This window comes from Chlorocebus sabaeus, chromosome 22 (assembly GCF_047675955.1).
Source record: "Chlorocebus sabaeus isolate Y175 chromosome 22, mChlSab1.0.hap1, whole genome shotgun sequence".
In the NCBI taxonomy this organism is placed as follows: domain Eukaryota; kingdom Metazoa; phylum Chordata; class Mammalia; order Primates; family Cercopithecidae; genus Chlorocebus; species Chlorocebus sabaeus.
The window spans coordinates 65,096,086-65,121,217 of record NC_132925.1 but is presented as its reverse complement, the minus strand read 5'-3'; the positions used below and the strand labels follow the sequence as shown (position 1 = coordinate 65,121,217).

The 25,132-nt window shown below is 34.7% G+C and overlaps 1 non-coding gene across 1 annotated transcript; it reads right to left on the bottom strand.

Moving 5' to 3' along the window:
* Window positions 1-21,688: 21,688 nt before the first annotated feature.
* LOC119625988 (U6 spliceosomal RNA) lies at window positions 21,689-21,795 on the bottom strand. The gene has a single exon (XR_005242201.1). It is a non-coding gene; the product is annotated as a U6 spliceosomal RNA (small nuclear RNA).
* Between the last annotated feature and the right edge of the window lie 3,337 nt (window positions 21,796-25,132).

Genomic DNA, 25,132 nt, shown 5'->3' with positions numbered 1-25,132 from the left:
TATGGACAATCAAATCAACTCCCTAAGACCTAGAAACAAACAATAGAGTGCTTCACAATTTATAAAATGCCTTCACAGATACTATTTAAAATCATCTTAACAAAAACCATGAGATATGAGGGAGGGGTCTGAAACCACATTTTATTGTTAAGGTTATTGAGGCTTGGGTTGCTGTGATGGGGGTTAACAATGTTAGGGCTTTCAGGTACTCAGGGGTTATAAATTATATTCCTCATCTAATAGCTGAGGAGATTAAAGATTAAGGAAGAGAAATGATTTGTAAAAGGACACGAGGTCCAGAAGTCCTGGAGCTAGGATTGGAACGGTTGGAAGTAAAGCTCGGAGTTCCAAAGAAAATGAGCACTTAAACAAAGGATTTCTCAGCAAGGCAAAATTTATTTATGCAGAAAGGTGCTGCTCACAAGTTTGGTCACCACGAGAGCACACTGAATGAAGGAGGGAAGGGGTTTTTATCCCTAATGCGGCTTGTCCCTGCTACTGTGTCTTGCCTCCTCTGGCTGGAGTTGGACCACACAATCTAAGCTGAAACCCGATTGGTTAACTTGAATGGTGCAGGAATGTGGTTACACTGGCAGGAAGGGCAGTTTTGGTGGGAAGAGCCATTGTGACAGGAGGGGTAATTTACAGAGTGGGTAGCAGATGTGGGCTGCGTAGATAAGGATGGGCAGGAAAGTTGTTTACTGAAACTAAAACAGGAAGGCACAAAGGATAAGGAAGTTAGTTTGGCCTTGGAAGTAGGGAACAAAGAACAAGGATAATGAACAAGCCAAACCTTTGAAGAGGAACTTCTTTTGTATCTGACAGAACCTAGGTGTTGCTAGCTGGTCATGGTCACATTCCACAGGACTGTATTGGATTTGACTGATCACAATGATCACATCAATAGGATTAGTGTCTGATCATTCCATTTTGTGCCTTATGGGTACAGCCACAGAATTAGACTCATATTTTTAAAAATTCTAATTTTACCCAATTTTTCATCCTTGGTTCTCTTGTCTGAGTGACTTTTTGCTTTGTCTTTGATTAATGTGTCACAGAGAGGTGACTGAGACCATAAAGTTGCTGATAGTAGCATAGATAAGAATGGCAGCATATTCTGGGATTTAGGAAATGTGGACATTTCTCTCCTTTCTGCCATTAATCAGTGCTATGAACAGGAACAACTTATAATATCTGTGTCATTTCCTTTGTATGATGGAAATATAAAGAAACCATATGTTAATAGACTTTATAAAAATAAAAATGCCCTACATTTGCAATTTGTTTCTGTAAAATTCCACTTCTATTAGTTAGACTATGAGTAACTAAAATGAGAGTCAAATAACCTTTCATAAGTGCATGCTGGTATATAAATATATTCCTCATTACCATCACAGGAAACCAGGTTTGGAAAGAGCTTTAAATTATTTCAGTCCAACCACCATACTGTTGCTTAGATACTTTCAACAAAAATGGGCATTATATTACCAATGAAGATATTTGACCTGATATCCAGCTATAGCATTCTAAGGTGAGAGTATTTAATTATTATGCATAGTATGGTACATTAAGATAGAAGTTTTGGAATCATGGAAAATCGGAATATATGTGCAGTGAAGTTGTAGCTTACTTGAGAATTACATTGGAAAGTCAGTGCTAAATTGCTCATAATGTCTTTGACCAGTGCTCTCAAGATTTAACAACCATAAAGTAACTTGTTTTGTTTCACTGCGTTTATGCTGTGAGTTATTGGAGGTTAAGATTTAACTTGGGGATGGGGTTGAAGGTGATGAGTTCTAGGTGGAAAATAAAGAAATGGGTCCCCCATTTTGCTGACTTCATCAACTATAATTTGCTTTTCTTAAAGTATATTCTGGGACTCAATTGCACCTACATTAATTTCTAATGCTATTAAAAAACGCTGTAACACCACAATCTGTTACTCTCAGCCTCAGTAAGCAAACTTGTCCATGGTCGCACACCCGCTCTGTCTCTCTGAATTTTCTTTTATCCTGATCATTTTTGTAAGGCTTCAGTAAGTTCATTTTAGTGTAGCATGACTGAACATTTTAACATCATGAACTTTGTCTTGCAATTTTTCCAAATTAGTACTAGCTCCCTTTCCTTCTTTCTTGGTTCCTATTCACCTTTAATTCTCAAGATGTGGTAGGGGTCATAGCACTGATGATGGGTATGCAAAGTCAGAGGACAGTTGGAAGAAGGAAAACAGGCAGCTTTCTTACATAGTGACGAAGCCTGGAGGTCTGCAGAGTGATTTGGTATTTGTGGGAGGATCAAGTACTCTGAGCTGTGGTGCCATGCTTTATCATGCTTTCTAATTCATTTCCTGTTTACCTGCTACAAAATCCTTCCAGACTTAGATTTTAGCAAACAAAAGTAATTCATTTCTTGGATACCTTTATAAACTTTGGGTAGATAATTTCCTGATAAGAAGTCAAATCTTCAAGTTATTTATATACATAAACATATATTAGTTTACATGCACACACACACACACACACACACACACATTATCATGAAGATTTTTGTGTTCTTATCTTCCTAAGTCAGCATTTGCTAGCTTACACTCTGTTAGCCATTGACTTTTGTGCTTCTCTTGCAATAGTCATCAAGATGCTCCTGGAGTCTGAGTGTCTGAATTCATGCCCCAGTACTGCTGCTATTCCCTAGCTATGTGAGTGGGGGCAAATTACATAATCTCTCTGAAACTTCAGTTTTCCCATCTGTGAAGTGGAGATGACAGTCACATTGATCTCATAGGATTGTTTGGGGTGTCAAATGCTTAACACAGAACTGGCATTGTATAAACAATCATTAAATATAAGCTCTTTTTCCTCTCTTTTTAATCTATTTCCAACAGCTGTGTCCTCATCTAATTATCTCTTCTAATTTGTAAACTTCTTAAGAAGGGTTTTGTCTCACTTGACTTTGTTTTCTAATGCCTGTTACCTTACACAGTTTCAGCACATTGAAGTGAATGTGGGCTTTTTGGTCAGAAAGAGATGGCTTCAAATAGAAACTCAAATCTAGGTTCTGATACTTATGAACAAGGCTCATTTTTTCATATGTAAATGAGAAAAATGAAAATATCCAGATCATTATTATTAGGTTTGTACAACATAAACTATGTGAGAAACTTAGTACCTGGCATACAGTACTCTGTCTATTAGTGTGGTAGTTCCCTTATTGCTGCTACCTGAAAAAAAACTCATGTGGTTTTAAAAATCATCAAAAATACTAGAAAGAAAATGTGTAAGAATGTGGACTGATTACACATACAGTCAGCCCTCCATATCCTTGGATTCTGCATCCACAAATGCAATGAAGTCTGCTTCAAAAATATTGGGGAAAGAATGGATAGCTACATTTGTGCTGAATGTGTACAAACTTTTTTGTTCTTATTCTCTAAACAACACAGTATAAAAACTATTTCCTTAGTCTTTACATTGTATTAGGTATTATAAATAATCTAGAGATGATTTAAAGTATATGGGAGGGTGTGCATAGGTTATAGGCAAACACTACACTATTTTACATAAGTCTTGAGCATCCTCGAATTTTGGAATCTGTGAGGGTTCTGGAACCAATCCCCTAAGGATACCAAGGGATGACTGTATTCTGCTAAAATCTTTTCTCATCCGTATAAATTAGTTTCATTTTAAAAAGCATGTAGAACTGTAGTGTTTCAGGGACCGCAATTTTTTTCAGTTGATGGATCAGATCAGAAAATGGAGACCTAGGAAGCAGCACTAGTTTGCAAGAGAGGACACAAATCTTTAATGATAGTTCCTTCATGACATTTAAAAATATTCTTTGGCTTTGATTTCCTACAATGGTAATGTCTAGTCCACATAAAAAGTAGTAACTTAGAAAGGATTTCTGACTTTATCTGCTCTCACATTCTTTTTATTCTTCTCTGTTTCTTTTCCTCATATCTGGGACAGAAGATCTAGCTCATCATTTAATTTGGGCTTCAAATATTCCTGTGTGGTATATAGGGCAGGCATAATTACAGCCAATTTTTAAATGAGAAATCACTCCAGATAGGTTAATTGTCTAAGGTCATACAGCTACAGTCACTGATAGGCAGGAGGTGGGTCTAGTCTTTGGACTTTAGATTAAGAGCTCTTTCTTTCACATTAGGTTGGTGGTGACCTTCAAGATTGCTTGGTCCAGGACATTTTGTAATGGGTAGTTTTTAACTTGGGATGAAAAGTATTTTTCTTCCCATCAACTATTCAGTCAGTTTACAAGTGTCAACTGTGTCCTAAGCATAATTACGCTTTAATTACACTAGGAGATGAGAATGATTCAAAGCTCAAACCCAATATGACAACAGAAGACAAATCTTTATGTATAGGAAACATATTAACAAAATATGCTATACTAATAAAGTTAAAGTAAAAGTCTGTGTATGGTAGATATTATGTCCACTTGGTTACTCTTTTGGATTCCAAACACAGTGTTCAATATTTGCTTAGGAAAAGCATGTTTGCAAAGATAAGCGCAATTTAAAAAGTACAAATCTTATATTAAAGGTCAGTCTATAAAGATACCATTCCCTGGGGTAAGATATGGAACATATAGGGGGTTTGATCTCCAAGTATATTTTGAGGTCATTTATGGTAAAATAAACATCTCAGTTTTTGTTTTTATTTTTGACCTCTTCCCATAATGCTGAATATAAGTTCTCATACACAGAAAATACTGAGAAAATATTATTCACTGACTCACTGAAGGTAAACCTTATTGAGCACAAAACCATCCAGTTTCTTGGAGTCAATAATTCATCTCCTTATAGACAGGAGTGAAAAGCAACTCAGCACAGCTGCCTGCTTCTGGTCTGTATGGTGATTGATAGGGGAGAAAGTAGGCAGGGAGTGCTCTAAGGATTTCTTGCAGCCAGGGCTCTTAACCTGAAGTTCATGGATAACTTGGGGCTACAGTGATAAACTTTATAGGATCTGCAAACCACTGCTAATAGTATGCAAATGTTCCTGCCAACTTCATATATACTCCCTAACTGAAACATGTGAAAACTTAACCCCTCATAAATAATCCTCGGTGTGTACCACCAATGTGACTAACTCAAGAAATGAGTCACAAGAGAATCACGAATCACACGAAAACCACGAATCACAAGAGAATTGTGTAGCCACTGCATCTTTTACAGAATCAGAGCAAATAGCCAGAAGGTTGAAGCAATGCTGTTGTAACTTCACTTTCCCAATCTTTGTGGACTATGAGTAGGATAGAGTATTAGGCAATGTGATCCGGCCATAAATTTCAGTGGACGACATAAAGATGACCAAGATTATATTGCCTCCTCCTGGTAGGTGTCCAAAAATACCCCAATATATCACCAAAAGTGATACCCATGAAAAATGTGGAATGAATACCAAAATATAAGGAATGCTAAAGTTCTTGGAGGACTGAGAATTTTAGGGTAAAATAAATTAGGTATGTTAGGAGCAGAATATGTCATCAGAGAATAAAATGGAGTGGATAATGGTAACATGGTCATTATGGTAGCCATTTATTAAATGTTAGACTTCTTCATGTCCCAGAAGATATAGTTTTATTTCCAAAAGCCAACTCGACTTCTGTAGTGTACTCTCTGGTAGGCTCAAAGTTTATTATCTTCCCCATCATATTTTCTTCTTTCATCACTGTTGGATTCTCTTTTCATTTTTGTGAACCTCTTACATTGTAAGTTCCACAAAATATATTTGGTTTAACATCTCCTGCATATATATATATATAATTTTTCTATACAGAAACATCTGTGCTGAAAAGAGAATGATAAGAGAAAAAGCAGCTTCTGGGCTAAATGTCACTAGATATCTCTTTTCTGCAGAGATTTGAAACCTACAAATCTCTTTTGTATTTTTTCATTGTCTCTATTAAATGCATGTGATTTATAGGGAAATTTGTAGAGGTGAATCGACATCACAGAATACAGTGAACTGTAAATGCCATGGTTTTATTATAAGCAGGGTAAGTGATGTTTGCTATTTTGGCAAAATTTTCTTCATTTTTATTCTGGAAAGATAATAGTTGTCAGTTACTTGGAACGCATTTTCTTGTTAGTGGAGTCTACTTAAAATTTATATTGAATTTCTGAAGAGGAAAGATGCAGATTTCACTGGCTTGAGACTAAGAGTGTAGAGAAAGTACAGAAATGCCAACTCTTGATGATTGCCAATTCTGAGAGGCCATTGATTGTGCTTTCTCTAGATTTGGCATCATTTTTTTCTAAAGATGAGATTCTACAGGCCGTAGGGTTTACTGTAAAAGGAGTTTACTGTTTTACCTGTAGATGCTAAAAGGAAGAGAATTATCTAAGTTATCAAGCTGAGAATAACTAATCCTTTAAACAACTATATTAGTTTATGCACACACTTCTTATTGCTGTAATTAGAGGTGACAAAAATCTCCTTAAAATTGATCTTGTTCAACCCCATAATCACTAGAGTCCTTGAAAGATAAAAAGAAAATGCAATAATACATGATCACAGTTGAGTTTTTTGGAATTTGTCATGTTTTGAAGTTAACTGTATGAGAATTAAAATTTATATAGGAGGTTAAAGTTCAACTTTAGTTGAAATATAAACATTTCTCTCTTTGACAGATTTAAAAATAAATAGGCAGGTTACACAGATAAAATAAAAATACTTTATACATGTAATAGAGCACCTGAGCTATTATGGGTGATAAGACAAACTTTGTGGTTTTATTACATTTAATAAAAATAGCTGATTATAGTTTGATGTGTGTTTCTAAATTAGTGATGAAGGAATTCAATTAGTGCAAAGGTTTCAATCGTATGACTTCGAATTTCATATTATTTCAAGTTTTAATTAGATTCAAGTTTGTTGATGTTTTTAAAATGACAGATCCCTTAGTTCAAATCTGTAGGGTTATAGAAATTCTAACATCAAATAAGTGAACTTCATCCTAGGCCTGACGAAAGAGAAATAACAATTTTTAAATTCCCAAATGATACTAAACTGGGTAATCTTACCTCTTTATTAAGTATACTAACATCGATGATAGGAAATGAATAGCTGACTGGGCCCTTGCTACATTGCAAAAGAAAAGGTTTTAGTTTGAATCTTTTAGGCCCAATGTATTGTGCTTTTTAAATGTATCACAAATTAAAATGTCCTCTATTTCTTGAAAACTGCTAGAGGCATTTCATCTTAATGTCCACATAGTTTCTAGTAAACTGTGTTCGTTTACTCAAAGTCTAGGAGAAGTGAATGTGTTTTGCCGGTTGCTTATTTTATACTCTTTTCTCAACAGATCTAATTTCTGTATTGAAATAGTATACATGCCTTGTCAAGATTTTAAGCCTCATTTTATGTCTGGTGTTCTCAGTCATTATGCAGATTTCCTATACCTTTGCTTCCTCTTCATTCTCTCCCTTCTTCCTTCTTTCCTTCCTTTCTTTTCAGTTTAAATCAGAGGGAAACAGTGGATGCCTGCTTTATTTCTATGGTTATTTGTAATATTAGGTCTGAGACTTGGTTTCTAGAGTCAAAATTTTTGTGAACATTTTTACAATGATAAAACTCTAAAACATTGACTCACTCTCATAGCCTTCTTAGCCAGGCCAACAATCTCTCAGAATAAAATGTTGAGCTAGAAATGGGATGATTGTTGCAGATGACTTCTTTATTCCCCCTATTAGAAGCAGAACATATTTGATTCATTACTTTTTAATTTATATATTTATTTATTTTGAGACAGGGTCTCAATCTGTCACCCAGGCTGGAACAGAGTGGTACGATCATAGTTCACTGCAGCCTCGAACTCTCGATCCTCCCACCTCAAATGATCCTCTTACCTCAGCCTCTCATGTAGCTGGCGCTACAGGCATGTGCCACCACATCCAGCTAATTGTTTTATTTTTTAAATTTTTGTAGGGACGTCACTTTGCTGTGTTGCACAGGCTGGTCTCAAACTCCTGTCCTCAAGCGATCTTCCCTCCTTGGCTACCCAAAATGCTGGGATTGTAGGCGTGAGTCACTGTGCCCACCTGATTTGTTACCTTTTTTAATGATGCAGTCCTATACAACTTAATTTGTTAAATGTGTTAAAAATAATTCAGGATAATCTAAACATTCAGTTGTAATATTTATTCACAAAAGATAGATGGGGGATTTTTGAAAAGCTGAAAGTTTTGCAGGTGACATAAACTTAAGTCCTAATGCAATGAGAGGTGGCTGTGGTTGGTGGACAGCAATCAAGCCTAATTCTCAGCACTTTCACTTCCTCCAGGACCTGATGTTTCCATCCTTGCTTTTTAACCTTCAAGCATATGACTTCTTTGCTCTCCTCAATCTTTCCTTAAGATCTTCCTTAACAATTCCTTCTGCCTGGAATGTTCTTCCCAAGAATTTCCAGTACTAACTTCCTCCCCTTCTTCTGGTCTGTCCTTAACCACCTGCCCTGACCATCTGTTTAGCACTAAAACATGTATTTCCACACCATCCACAACTCTTGTTTTCCTTCACCCTGATTGACTTTTTCTTTGATCTATTGTGCTTATCATTTTAAACACTAGATGATATATTTACTATATTTATCACATATTTCTAAACTTCCATGCTAAAGTGTAACCCCCATAAGGACAGGGATATTTGTCTGTAGTATTCTCTGATATATTTTAATCACCTAGGACAGTGCCTGGGACGCAGTAGGAGCTAAATAAATATTTGTTCAAGAAATGAATCATTTTATGTGACGAATTGGATCTTTTAGGTTTACTATAATTGCAAAGCCATGAAATAAAAGGTAACAAAATATTCTTTATCTTTAAAAGGTAGGTTGTAAAGCACAGGCTTCAGCAAATGGGACAAAATAATTACTGAGAACTACAGAGTAGTAAGCGCAAATATGATGTGATAGCTCATTTTGCATTGTTAGCCCCAACTTACACCAAGATTCAGAATACTTGTTTCATCTTTTAGAAAGAATACCCTTATAGAGTTGTATTTATTGAAATAAAAACATTCTAATATTTCAAACCCAGTACAACTGTAGATTGTAGAAAATTTTCGGAGTGGAAGCAGGTATGCTGTGAAAGTTTTGTAATTATATACATCTGAAATACATGGTACATTGTGAGTCTTTGAAGACTAATGGAAATGTTTCACCCAGAGTAAAAAATAAGTTTTGTTTTCTATATTGTGTTGTTTTTTTCTAAATTATGAATGCTATTATAAAATAAAATTTAAAAAATTTAAACTTATAGCTATAAAACTATTTTTATTTCTTTTACATTATGTCCTAGTTTGTTTTTTAATTAATTAATTACTTATTTTTGATATCAATAGGTTTTTGGGGAACAGGTGGTGTTTGGTTACTGTCTCCTAGTTTATATTCAAATGAAATCTGAAAAAAATTGGTTAACTTTTACCCTGAAAAATAAAGTTTATAGAATGATATCTTTTGAGACATAGCCATTTTCACATAAACATACAATTAATAAGTGTTCACTCAATTAATGCATCTTTTCCAGGCACTACATTTGCTGATTGAAAAAAGGATACTAAATAGTTATTGACTGAGAAGAAATGTTCAATAGCAGTCTCAAATTTACCTTATGAAGGAAAGAAATTATTTTCTTTGAAGAGTGGTAGAAATTTAACTAAACATAAAATAAGAAAAAGGTTACTCTCTATTAAAATTTAAATGGTTAAAAATATAAGTATAAAGAAGTCCATGACACTATTTTTTTTTTCAAATTCACACTTCATTTGCATCATACAAAGCAGATAAATCATGTACTCCCCCAAAGTGGATAACGGAAGTATGTGTATAATATAAAAGAACATCTGTTAGTACGTCTCTCCTGAAAAAATGGGAAGGGCAAAAGCTTACTTATTTCAGAATTAATTTGATAATGAGAGCTCTCTCTGAAACCTCAGATGGCTCAACACAGAAGAGTACAGAATGGCAAAGCGTAGAGGGAATTTCAATGTAAATTAATAGGTTGAAGGTAATAAGAAGGTGCAGAACAAATTCCCCCTTCACTAATTGCTAATACAATCATAATGTAGTAAGGCAATCTGGGAACACATACAAACAAACAAAAGAAAAAGGACATATTCATTTATTATTAGTTATATCAGATATGAGATATAGTGGGAAACTGGAGGATGAGAGAAAGCTCAGTTGTTTTCTTTTCATCTTCCTTCAGCTGAGGGAATTGCTCTATTTCCAAAAATGAGTTCTTAAAAAAAGAAAACTACAGCATGTACTTTGAAATCAGGTGCAATTGTGCTATTAGCAATTGAAACCTTCTCCAAATTAGGAAAGGCTTAATTTAAACTTCTTAAGTCTAAGGGAATTGGATTGATTGTTTGCTGGTAACTAAACTGCATTTACTGAGATGGTCAATTCTTCATTCCTGTAAACCTAATCTTCAATTCAGCATCATCAGGGAACATCTGTAGGAAGTTTCTGGCTTAAAATTATTTTTGTGTCTAATTTAAATAAGGCCTAACGAGAATCTAAAAATTGCACTGAGTTCCCTAGTATGGTGATTAGAGTTCAGGTAGTTTCATTGATAGAAATATTTTTTCATAAATATTTTTATTGCCATATATAATTATCTCAAAATAGCTAACAAATGTCATTTCAGGATAATGGCAGGCAATAAGTAGAGGGAATGAAAACAGCGTATTTTTATATCGTGGGTTGTTATTTATTCATAAGTTGTTCAATGTCCCACTTTTCAACTAATTATAAAGAAGAAAGTACCCCTAAAAGTCACATTAAGACATCAGTGACTAATACTGTACTTAAAATTTTGTATTACCTTTTCCAAGTTTTTTTTGCATAACTTCAAACAGGATGCCAGGCAGGGGATATATTTTTATTTAAACAAAGTGTCTCTAGATAGAAGAAGAAATAGGAGACACATTTGGATGAATACTGTCTTTCAAATACTATCCCATAGAACAATATCTATTATGCCTATAAGGAGTGTCTTGCCTGCAGATTAAAATGAAACTTCTCAGTGGCTTCTGGCTCCGGATAACAGAGAGTAAGAGCTCTCCACCCTGTCTGTCCTTTTGAAAGCAACTATAAAACTTGGAGAACAGGTGCTATGGTTTGAATGTTTGTCCTTTCCAAAACTCATGGTGAGATTGCTTGTCACTGTGGTGGGGAGAGAAGGTCGGATCTTTGGGAGGTGGTAGGTTGAGATGCGATTAATGCTACTGTGAAAGGGCAAATTTGGCCCACTTTTGCTCTTTGCCCTTTCACCTTTTGCCATATGATGATGCTGTGAGAAGGCCCTCACCAGATGCCAGCACCTTCATCTTAAAACTTACCAGCCTCCAGAACAGAGAAAAAATAAATTTCTGTTCTTTATATATTACCCAATTTCAGGTATTCTGTTATAGCAGCACAAAATGGCCTAAGACAATGGGCTTGGACCAGCTACTTGAGGACCCTAAAAAGTAAATATATGCACAATTGCCAACAGGTGGATGCAATCCAAATGTTCATTGATCACGAATGAATATATAAAATATGGTATATACATGCAATGAAATATTATTCCATTTTAAAAAGGAATCTAATTGCGACACAACCTACAACATGGATGAACCTTGAGGACATTATGCTAAGTGAAACCAACCAGTCACAAAAAGACTAACACCGAATAATTCCACTTATATGAGATACCTAAAAAATTGTGCCCCACAGAATTAAGGAAACCCATGACTAACAGAAATTGTCAAGTTTGCAGGATGGCAGATAAGAAGAAAAGAAACAACTTGCTGAAATGCTGAAAATGCCTTCACTTCTATGATAACAAAATTGGCTGAAATTTATTGGAACCCATATAGCCGACCAGAGTTTGCATAGAATAAACTTGCTGACATGACAGCCTGAATTTCCACTACATGTTTCATACTGACTCTCAAATTTTCACATGAGACCTATGCATGGCTAAGGACTTTCCAGACCTTCCCTTTCCTTCCATCAATCACCTGCTAATCCCAGAATCCACCACCTAAACTTTTTTCTAATAAATGGACTGCCTTAAAGTCAGAACAGGAACACAGACTTGGTCAGGATTCCTGTCTCCTTGTTGGTCAATGTGCAATGAAATGCTTTTCTTTCCTCAAAACCCAGTGCCATAGTGTTGGTTTCTAGCACGTTGGGAAGTGAGCCTTTTTTGCTTGGTAATGCCTAGCGTAGTCATGCTCTTAGGGACAGAAAGTTAAAGGGTAGTTGAGAGGGGGTGGGGAGAAGGAAGAATGGCAAGTTTTTTAATGGGTATAGCACTTCAGTTTTGCAAGATGAAAAGAGTTCTGGAGATGGATGGTGGTGGTTTTTGCACAACAATGTTAATGTACTTAGTACTACTGATTTTTTTACTTAAAATGTTTAAGATGGTATTATGGACTGAATTGTGTCCCCACCCCCAAGTTCATAGATTGAAGTTCTAACCCCTATTGCCTTAGAATGTGACTGTATTTGGAGTTAAGAACTTTGAGGAGGTAATTAAGTTTAAATAAGATGATAAAGGTGGAGCTTATAAGAAGGAGGAAGACACAGCAGGGATGTGCACACAGAGAAAAGGCTATGTGAGGAAATAACAAAGAGATGTCTGCTTTCAACAAAGCAGGGAGGCCTCAGGAGAAACTAGACCCACTGTCACCTTGAGCTTTGACTTCCAGCCTTCAGAACTTGGGAAAATAAATTGCTGCTGTTGAAGCCAGCTGGTCTGAGAAATTTTTTGATGGCGGCTGTAGCAGGCAAACAGGAATGCTATATTGTATATTAAATTTATTTTACTACAATTAAAAAATGTAAATAGTAACAGGTGGATTGAGGAAGAAGACTTAGGATGTAGGGCGAGGTTACCAATTTTCCCCCCTGGTTTTCCGTTCACCTCAACTCAGTGAAGCTCAACATAAAATTGACACTGATGTGGAGAGAGAGGTCCAGGAGAAGTTGCCACTACTCAGGTCCCAGACTGACTGCTTGGCGAGGCGCACATGAGGAAGATTCAAATAGCACAGCAGAGTCTTGGAAAACATAAAGGCTCCTGGAACCACATTCTATAGAGGGCTTATTGGAACTTGCAGGATGAGGCCAGCCCAGTTGATTACCTGCCAAAACAAAAATATACACATTTTCCCTCAGATTAACACAATATCCCCAGAGTTCCATGATATAATATTCAAAATGTCTAGAATGGAATTCAGTATTATGTGCCATATACAGAACACAAACAAATTTAAATTCATTTGGAAACATTAAATAAATGTGTTAATCGCAACATAATACATTGTTGGAATTACATGATGAAGACTTCAAAGCAGCTACTGTAAAAATGCTATAACAAGTTAAGGATGAAGAGTTTTAAAACAAATGGAAAGAGAGAAAGTTTCAGCAAGGAAATATAATATATAAAGAAGAACCAAATTGAAATTTTAGAGCTAAAAACATAATAACAAATTCACTAGATAGACTCAATAGCAGAATATAAATGATGGAGAAAAAAAGTCATTGAACCTTAAGATAGATCAGTAGAAATGATTCAACTTGAATAACAAAGAGAAAGACTTATGATTTTTTTTTCAACTGAGCCTCACTCGCAGACCTATGGAACAATATCAAAGAGTCTAATGTACATGCCATTACAGTTGCAGAAGGAGATTAAAAAGCGTGTGGTGTGGGAAAAAATTGAAGTAATAAAAACTTCACAAATTTGGTGACATCAGTCTTTCAGAAGCTCAAGCAACCGTCAAACATAATAACCCTTCTAAGTCCTCTTTTAAACACATCAAAATCAAACTATTTAAAACTATACATATATATATACAGATTATCAATATCAGAAAAAAGAAAATATCCCTGCAGATATAAAAATGATAATAAAATATATATACGCATATATGTATGTGTGTGTGTGTGTATATATATATAATTGAGAGCAAAGAGAGATGCATGACATATTACAGCAGAACAAAAATTTAAATGACTGTTGAGTTATCATAAAAAAAAACTCTGGAAGCATAACATTTTAATAGAAATAATAGAAATTTGTCTCTCTCAGTTCTGGAGACTCGGAAGTTTAAGACCAAGGTGATAGCTGGTGAGAGCCCAGTGTCTCTGCTTCCAAGGTAGTGCCTGGCTGCAGCTTCTGGAGAGGACAGATGCTGAGGTACAATATTTCTAAGATGATGAAAGGAAAGAACAGTCAAGCCAAATTTCTATATCCAGCAAAAATATCCTTCAGTAATGAAGTCGAAATACACAGATAATGCTCTGGACATACTGAAGGATGCAAATATCCTTCAGTGATGAAGGTGAAATACAGATGAAGGAAAACTAAGAGAACCTCTTGTCAGAAGATCTGCTCTAAAAAATCCACCAAAGGAAATGTGTTGACCAAAGTGAGATGACACAAGATTGAAGAAAGAGCAACAGACATGCTATCTGGGAAAATATATAATTATTTTCTTATTTGGTTATTTTAAATGTATTTGATAATTTAAAGCAAAAATATAAAATTTTCAGATATTATTAGTGTTTGTAGATAAAATACGTAACATGACTACACAACTGGAAGTGGTCAATATTTTTTGCAAGGGGACTGTGAAAAGTTAAGCAACCACTGTATAGTCAAAAACTAAAATATGTAAATTAAGATGACATGCAAATATATGTTCAAATAATCTAAAAGATGGCAGGAAAGGGAAAATAAGGAAACAAAAACAGAGAGAAAAAGCAAATAATAGTAGAGCTATATTCAAACATATCAATTATTACATAATATGTACATGTTCTAAACACAACAATTAAGAGAGAAAGTCTCAAAATGTATATGAAGCATGATCTAGCTATATTTTGCCCACAATAAATTAATTTTAAATATAGTCATATAAGTTAATTAAAAGTAAAAGAATATGAAAAGATACACCATGCAAACAACTGTCAAAGAAAGCATGAGTGACTAGGTAGAGTTTCTAAAAAGATTAGAGCAAGGAAAATTTGCGGGGATAATTTTAAAGTTCAGTTCACCAAAGAGACATAATACCCTAAATATGCACAAACTAAACAATGGAAAATTAAAATGTAAGGAAAAACTGACAAAACTGAAAGCAGGGACAGATAAACCACAGACATCTTTTAAAAACTCAACCTATCTTAGTGATTAATAAAGCTAAGAGCAGAAGATCGCAAAGTTAAAGAACAACTGAAAAACACCATCAACCAATTGGATCTAACCGATATGTCTAATTGGTATCATCAGCAGAATACATATTATTTCCAATGTACACAGAACATTCATCAAGAGGGACCTAACTGTGAGTCATAAAACACATCTTAAATTTAAAAGAATTGAAATAGTGTAAAGTGTGTGTTTTGATCATAATAGCATTGGAATAGTAATCATGCACAGAAAGAAAACGGAAAATCTTGAAACATTTGGATATGAAACAATCCATTTTCAAATAATCTATCAGTAAAACGAAGTCTCCAAGGAATAGAAAACATTTTGATTTGAATGAAAATTAAAGTACAAGGTACTAAGATTTGTGTAATGCAGTTACTACAGTTGTTAGAGGCAATTTATAGCATGAAATACTTATATTAAAAAGAAAGTGTCAACACTCTAAAATTCTACCATAATAAACTAGAAAAGTTTTTTTGCTTGCTTTGCTTCATTTTAGAAATGAGGTCTTCATTTTAGAAGCAAAGCAAGCAAAATTAATGAAATTAAAAATATTGAAAAATAAAGAATGCGCAATGAGACCAAAATCTGAGTCTTTGAAAAGATCAGTAAAATTAATAAATCTCTGTCAAGATTGATAAGAGAAAGGACATAAATTATCAATATCAGGAAAAAGAAAATATCTGTACGGACATAAAAAGTGATAATAAAGTGATATACCAACAACTCTATGAACATAAATTTGTCATCTTAGATAAAATGAACCAATTCCTCAAAAACTACAAACTACCAAAACTTACCCAAAATGAAATAGTTAATCTAAATACTCTCATATGTATTAAAGGAATTAAATTTGTTGCTAACAACCTTTAACAAAAGAAATTTTCAGGTGCAAACAATTTCACTGATGAGATCTACCAAATGTTTCATAAAGAAATAACACCAATTCTACACAATCTCTTCCAGGAAACAGACCGTGCAGATTACATTCAATTTGTGTTCTGAGGCTAGCATTATCCTGATTCCAAAATCAGATAAAGGCAGTATGAATTAAGAAAACTATAGTATAATATTAATTGATGCAAAAATCCCCAATAAATACTAGCAAATGGAATCTAGCAATCTATAAAAAGAATAATACACACAATATGTATTTTGTATAACATAGGCAACACAGAGCCAAGTGAGAATTATCATAGAATCGTAAGACTTTAAAATATCAGAACATTAATCAATAAAATGCACCATATTTCAACAGTAGAAAGAGGAAAACTACATAATCAACCCGAGTGATACAGAAAAAGCATTTGACAAAATTCAACATCCAGTCATAATAAAAACTCTTCACAAACTAGGAATAGAAGAAAAAATTTGTTGTATAAGGCCTGTCTTTGTTTGTTTTGTGTTGCTTATAACAATACCTGAAACTGGGCAATTTATATATAAAAGGAATTTATTTGTTTTGTGATTGAGGCTATGAGGTCCCAGGTTGACAAGATACATCTGGTGAAAGCCTTCTTGCTGGTGGGGTCTCTCTGAGGTGTCCCAAGTTGGCACCAGGAATCAGAGGCCAAGAGAGCTGAGCATTCTAACATGCTAGATTTTCTTATAAAGTAGCTGGTTTCCCTTCTAAATTAACCCATTAATCCATAAATGCATGAATGGATCAATTTATTCATAAGCACAGAGGACCCGTGATCCAATCACCTCTTAAAAGCCCTACCTCTCAGTGCTACATTAGGAATTAAATTTCAACATATGTTTTTAAGGAAATAACTATTCAAACTACAGCAAGGCCTAAAGTTAAGGCATAGTATTATGTGCTCCCTTATCATCCGGTGAGATTGGAAGGGCCTTGAATGTCATAACCACAAGCTTCTCTTTCTTTTTTGTCCCCAGAGACAAAGTCCTCTGGCCAGACAATGCTCCTTATCAAGGGGCTCAGGTGAAGTTCTTGCTTACCCTGGTTTCTGCCAATCTCTATGCTCTGTTGGCTTCACATTGATGTCATCCTAAGTCATTTACCCACGTGATCCCAAGATGTTTGTCACAGGTCTCGTAAATTCAATTTTTGGTCAAAAACTCATATTGCACGAGTTACCCAATCTCAAGGTAAAACAAACCAGACATTGTTTTTGACTCTGCACAAATACCTTCTCTGTGTTCCCTGATAATTAGAAAATGAGAAGTCTTTGGTTAACTCTTAAATGCAACGAAGAAATAGATAGCTGATTCGTATCAAGGTATTAAGCCTATTCTAAATCTAACTCCTTCCTTTGCACTTTTCAGTTGCATAAACCAAAAAATGCCCTTAATCGGAAAACCAATATACCAATATGAGTTGGTTTTCTATACTAAATAACAGTATCATGCCTGGTACAGAAGGAAAATTAAGTTTTTTTGCAGTCATCAGAATATGGCCACCCAAAGATATCCATGCCCTAATCTCTAGAACCTGTGTATAGGTTAGGTTACATGGCAAAGGAAAATTAAGATTGCAGATGGAATTAAGTTTGCTAATCAGATGACCTTAAATTAGAGAGATTATCCTGGATTATTTTGGTGGGCCCAGAGTAATCACAAACGTCCTTAAAATTGGAAGAGGGCAGAAGAAGCAGAATTAGTGCCAAATTTATACAATTTAGAAAATTTTGATCCACCATTTCTAGCTTTAAAGATGAAAAACTGAGGCAAAGTGCTAAGAAATGTGGCCATCTCCAGGATCTGGAAAAAGCATGGAAGGGGTTCTTCCTTGAGGCCTCCAGAAGGACCACAGCCTTAGTGACATCTTCATTTTATCCCACTGAGACACATTTTGGACTTCTGGCCTCCAAAATTTAAGATAATAACTTTGAGTTGTTTTAAGCCGCCAGGTTTGCAGTGAATTGTTACAGCAGCTGTAGGAAACCTAAAGACAAGCGAGTCTCTCAGTTGCTATGGAAAGCCTTTCATCACATTCAGAGTCAGGTTACACGCTCTTCAGAAATCCTCCCACTGCCCCTTGTCCACAGCACTTTTATAATCTCTAAAGACGTCACCATGTATTTCTTAAAAACAAGGAAATTTTTTACACCATCCCAGACACTTATAAAAATTAATATTTACACAATACTTAATCTATAGTCCTTCTTCAAATTTTATCTTTAATTTGTGTCTTTGACATCATTTTTTTTTTTTTTTTTTTTTTTTTTGTCCTGGTCAAGGAATCAATGCAGGATCACAAAGTGCATTTAGTTTTCATGTCTCTTTAGCCTTTTTCTGAAGTATTTCCTTAGTCCTTGGTCTTTCATGTTAATGACATATTCGAAGAGTACAGGCCAACTATTTTGTGGAAAGTGCATCAATATGTTTATCTGATTTTTTAATGATTAGATTCAGGTCACGCATTTTTGGCAGGAATATCACAAAAGTGTCTTCAGTGCATCATATTAGTAGGTACACAATGCCAATTTCTCCTGTTACTGATGATATTAACTTTGGTCCCCTGTTTAGCGTTTTCTCCACTAAAAGTTACTAATTCCCTCCTTATAATAAATAAATGTCTTGTAAGGAGATACTTTTAGACCTTTGCCCATTAGTTTTAGCATCTATTTATGATCCTTGCCTTAAAAATTATTGCTATATCACGTCTGTAATCCCAGCATTTTGGGAGGCTGAGGTGGGTAGATGTCCAGAGGTCAGGAGTTCGAGATCAGCCTGGTCAACATGGTGAAACCCTGTCTCTACTAAAAATACAAAAATTAGCCAAGCATGGTGGTGTGTGCCTGTAATCACAGCTACTCACGAGGCTGAGGTAGGAGAATTGCTTGAACTGGGGAGGTGAAGATTGCAGTGAGCTGAGATTGTGCCATTGTACTCCAGCCTGGGCAGCAGAGTGAGATTCTGTCTCAAAAAAAAAAAAAAAAAAAAAAAGAATGGAAAAAAAACTTATTACTATAGTGATTGCCTACTGTTGTTTTCTCATTCTACCATTACTTCTCTACCATCACTTCTCAATAGTACATTCCACCATTTATTATTAGCATTATCTTTTAAGAAAAAGCTTGTCTTTCTCCCCCATACATTTACTTAGTGCATTATTATTTAAATCAGTATGGATTTATGGATTTTTATTTTATTCTGTGGATTATAATTCATTACTAGGACCATGTATTTTGTTGCTCAATTTTCTCAGATTTGGTCCATGGTAGTCCTTTCAAACTGACTTCAGTGTTGTTCTGATATGTCCTCATGATTCATTGAACACTTTCCTATATCTGGTGCAAAATATTGTATGCTCATCTTATACTTTCCATGTCGTAGTTCTTCTTTTTTTTTAAATTATACTTTAGGTTCTGGGATACACATGCAGAACGTGCAGGTTTGTTACATAGGTATACCCGTGCCATGGTGGTTTGCTGCACCCATCAACCTGTCATTTACATTAGTTATTTCTTCTAATGTTATCCCTCCCCTAGCCCCCCACCCCCCAACAGGCCCCAGTGTGTGATGTTCCCCTCCTTGTGTCCATGAGTTCTCATTGTTCAACACTCACTTGTGAGTGAGAAAATGCGGTGTTTGGTTTTCTGTTCTTGTGTTAGTTTGTTGAGAATGATGGTTTCCGGCTTCATCCTTCTGAAATCAGCCATTTTATCAAGGACACCCACTACACTTTATTAGTGAGGATATTTAGAAACCAAGATATGAATGCTAGGTGTCCTTTTCCAATAGTTTCATTGCTTCCAGGTCTTTTCAGTAAATGCACCGTATTAGTCTGTTCTCACACTGCTATAACAAAATACCTGAGACTGGATCATTTATGAAGAAAAGAGATGTAATTGATTCACAGTTCTGCAGGCTTTACAGAAAGCATGACTGGAAGGCCTCAGGAAACTTACAATCATGGCAGAAGGCAAAAGGGAAGCAAGCATATCTTTATCATGGCAGAGCAGGAAAGAGAGAAAGAGAGAGAGAGAGGGGGAGAGAGAGAGAGAGAGAGGGAGAAAGAGAGAAAGAGAGAGAGAACAAGCGGGGAATTGTCACACAATTTTAAACCATCAGATTTTTTAAAAACTGATCCATTATCAGGAGAATAGCATGCAGGAAACTGCCCCCTGATCCAATCACCTCCAACCAGGTCCCTCCCTCAACACGTGGGGATTGCAATTTGAGATGAGAAGATTAGGGTGGGGACACAGAGCCAAATCATATCACAAATCTAGCAAATAGAGAAGAGAGTTAAAGTCTTCAACTATAATTGTGAATTTGTCTACTTTTCCTTTTAATATTTCATCAATTTTTATTTTGTGTATTTTGAAACTCTGCTGTTGGGTACATACCGATTTAGGATTGTTATGTTTCTTTGGTAATTTGACATATTTCTCATCATAGAATGTCCATCCTTATCTCTGGTAATATTTTTGTTATGAAGTCAACTTTGATATTAATATAGCCATTTTAGCTTTCTTTTTACTTTCTGTTTTAAAATTGCTTTATTGAGATATAATTCACATATCATATAGCTCACTCAAAGTACATTTTTCTTATATTTAAAGGGCTGTGAAACCATCACCACTACCTACTTTCTGAACATTTTGCTCCCCCCGAAGAAACCGTTTACCTATTAGTAGTCAATTTCATTCCCTGCCCCAAGCATTATACAACATGAAACTATCTTTCCGTTTCTATAAACTTGCTTATTTTGGACACTTCATATAATTGGAATAATGTAATACATGATCTTTTGTGACTGGTTTCTTTTACTTGACATAATGTGTTCAAGGTTCATCCATGCTGTAGTGTGTATCGATATTCATTTTCATGGCTGAAAAATATTTCATTACATGATATATTTGCTTCCTATTGCTGCTTCAACAAGTTGCTACAAGTGGTTTGAAACAGCTTATTTTTTAGCTTACAGGTCTGTAGGTTACAAGTCCAATACTGATTTCACTTGGCTAAAACGAAGGTCTTGGCAGGGCATTAATGCCTCCAGAAAGGAATGAAGCCTTGCCCACACCTTGATTTTAGCCAAGTGAAAACTGTATTAGACCTGTAACCTACAGAACTGTAAGCTACTACATATGTTATTTCAAGCAACCTATAGGGACAAAGTTCCTCAATTTTCCCCTCTCCTAGAGGCTGCCCATATTTCCTGGTTCACAGCTCTCTACCTCCATCATCAAAGCCAACCAAAACAGGTACTTCTTACATTGAATCAGTTTCTGACTCTTCCACCTTTCTTCCAATTTTAAAGAACCTTTTCCTTTTCTTTTAGATTAGTGTTTGAATGGTAAATGTATTTTCAACATTTTACTTTTAACTTAATATTTATATGAAAACAGTTATTCTTGTGCATACTATAAGATTGCATCTTGTATTATCTATCTATATATATGTGTGTGTTTATACATACATATTCACAGCCATTTTAGTATTATCTTCTATAGTAATATATTTTCTTGAAAGCCAAGTTTCAGAAAGTGAGAATACTGCCTGAATTTCCATGTCGTCCTTGCTCAGGGGCCATGCAAATCTTCTCTGTATTGTTCTGATTTTAGTATACATACTGCCGAAGTGAGTGTTGTATAAAAATGTTTTGACTTGCTTATATCCTTACTAAATTAAGAGCCTTGTGAGGACAGGGAAAATGTTAATTCATTTACAATTACCTTTCTTAACCTTGTAGACAATAAATATTTGTTGAATATTTAATGTATTAATTAATGTATTTGTGTATTAATGAAGCTTCATAGAATTTCACTGTATAAATTTCATTTGGCGAGCTTAATTTGCAGTTGTTCATTAGTTCTCAATTATTTTGTGCTGAGGCTCATCTGAGAGTATCAGTGACACATTTGAAGGGGACTGAACTGTACACACTATTTTTGCACAAGGTGCTTGTTAACCTTTTATTTTCATCTTTTATTTGAGTACAACTATTTCCCAATCCTCTAATCACTGCCTTCTTTCTCCTAAGTCAAAGTTCTTTTCGGTCAGCCTTTTTCAGGGCTGGCCTGATATAATGCTCATGTGCTATTATACTATTTAACTCTACATGATATCCACATTTTGATCAACTAAACATTCCATTTAACAGATGTGTCAGTAAAAGACAGCTCTTCAGCTGTAGCAGAAGTGAATTTCTCACATGATGGATAGTATTGGCACACAAAGAAATAGGCTGCAAGTTAATTGGTGTGCCATGGCATTATAAGGCAAGACATAAATGAATTTGTGGAAATAATGCACTTAAACATTTTTAGGTATGACAATAACAGCATTTCACAAACAGCATTTCATAAATGTTAAATCTCCTATGTCTTTGCTACTTTGATGTTTTAGTTTGCTCAGGATTTATCAGAAATAATTTACAGGTATAGGATCTGTTTTTCTATTACCATGGAAAAATACAAATTAGTTTTAAAAATAAAAATTATAGACAAAGTATAGACTCTTAATCCTGATTCATTTGAAAAGACTTAAATTCAAAGATGAATGGCTTTTAGTCATAGGAGAATAGATATTGCAAACTTTAGCAATAAAGCAAAATCGGTCTTAAATACTTTAGATTAAATGGAAAAGAAGATTAAAACAACTTATAGATTTTTTTTCACATTTAAGAGAAATTACCTTGAATTGTTTGGTAGTTTTTTTCTACTTTTTGCACACTTTCTCCGTGGTTCAAGTTAAAATTCATTGAGAGAAGAGATCATGACCTTTAATTGTTTGGTACTTCCCAACAGTAACCAAGGATAATATGCATAGCAAGTGTTAATACATGTTATTTGAAAGTTTGCTGCCTCCCTGACATCTTGCCTGGAAGCCTCTTTCAACACTGTCACATGTGGCTGTATTGGTTCCTTCAGTCTTTGATCAAACGTTATCTTGTTATAGAGGACTTTTATCATCTCAGTTTTATTCTCCCTGTGCAGGTTCCCCTAGTCCATTATCCTGCTTTATTTTTCTTCACTTAAGAAATAAACTATTATGTTTCTATAGACAGAAAAAAAAGCAAGAAGTTCTAACACATTTAAAATTTAAGTTTGATTTTTATTATGACAGCAATATATGTTCTTTGTTAAAAACTAGAAACTGTATAAATAAAAGAAAAAAATACCTTTATTATGCAATGAAACATGTTTCAACATGTTTAATATCTAAGTTTAACACTAACCAGGGTTTTCTTTATAAATATTAACAATTTTGCTTTCTGCTTTTGTGTCTAAAGCTTGGAATACCAATATGACATTTACCATTACATTTTAAATGAAAATTACAATGCTATTATATTCTATTAATTTTAACTACTTGTTAGATGGAAAATTTGGAAAGCTGTGTGATATGAAGATACAATTAGAAGTGATTTATTGACACCAAGATCAATTCATCAGCTAGGCACAGTGGCTCACGCCTGTAATCCCAGCACTTCAGGAGTCCGAGGCGGGCAGATCACCTGAGGGCAGGAGTTCGATACCAACCTGGTCAACATGATGAAACCCTGTGTCTACCAAAAGTACAAAAAAAATTAGCTCGGTGGGGTGGTGGGAACCTGTAGTCCCAGCTACTCAGGAGGCTGAGGCAGGAGAAACTCTTGAACCTGGGAGGTGGAGGTTGTAGTGAGCTGAGATCGCACCACTGGATGCCAGTCTGGGTGACAGAGTGAGACTCCATCTCAAAATAAATAAATAAATAAATAAATAAATAAATAAATAAATAAATAATTTGTGTCTGTAAGAAAGTAAAAATAACAAAACTTTAATATATCTATTTTAATTGACAAATAAAAATTATATATATTTATCACATACATGTTGTATTGAAGTCTGTATGCATTGTGGAATGACTAAATTGAGCTAATTAATATATGCATTACCTGACATACCACTTTTTTGTGGTAAGTATGCTTAAATCAAAATTTTCAACAAAGTATCATTGTTTAGAGAATTGGAGATTTTAATTGTTATTTAATTGATATTTATGTATGAATATGTATTTTTCAAGTTTCTTTTTAGTTGACTAAGTAAAAAATAATAAAACATTTCAAACAAAATTGAGTTTTGCCATAAGTTGCTTCTCTTGTGAGTTATGGATCACATAATTTTAGTTTTAAAAATTCTGGGTGAATTAACCTGCACAAATAAGATATCCTTAATATAAAGTTAACAGAGATACAAAGGCCACAAGATTCTCTGAGATGTTGAACTAATAAAGCTGGACACAGCAACATTCTAATCAAAAGATGATTTCTATGTTGGTATTGGTTTTAGAAGTTTCAACTTATGCCAAGAGGGGAGTAAACATGTGAGACAGTGTTATAATGATGGTTTTAATATATGGTGCCAATGATTGCTCTGAGATTTCCGTAATTGTACCCCCTTTCTGTGTAATCCTAGTTCCAGTATCCAATATTGATGCCAACAGTTACCTTGCAGAATTCTTATGACCACAATTACCTACCAGTAAAAAATTAAACACAAAACATATGGCAGAGAATCCAGAACACAGAGATTTATTCTCTTATGCATGTATTTGAAAGTAAGTTTTATTGTTTGTTCATGCACTAAGCTGAATTTGACTTTTTTTCCTAAATATGTCTCACTATCGCAGGATCTCAGCAATAAGTCATTATGCTGGCTATTATGTCTAAGTTTTCTAGCAAGCTAGGTGACGTAGATTATTCCTCGTCTGTTCTCCTACCCTGTGAAACAGAGGTAATACTGTTTACTTGTATAAACATAGGGATGTGGGAGACAGAAGATGGTACTTGCGAATAGCTTATACATACATAAAATGTATAAAACAGTCTTTTCCTTTTGCATGTTTTATAGGAGGTTGTGAATAGGAGGCCTTTGGATCAGCTGGAGCCTGAGACTTTTTTTTTGTTGTTTTTTTTGGTATATCTATGTGTAATGTACACCC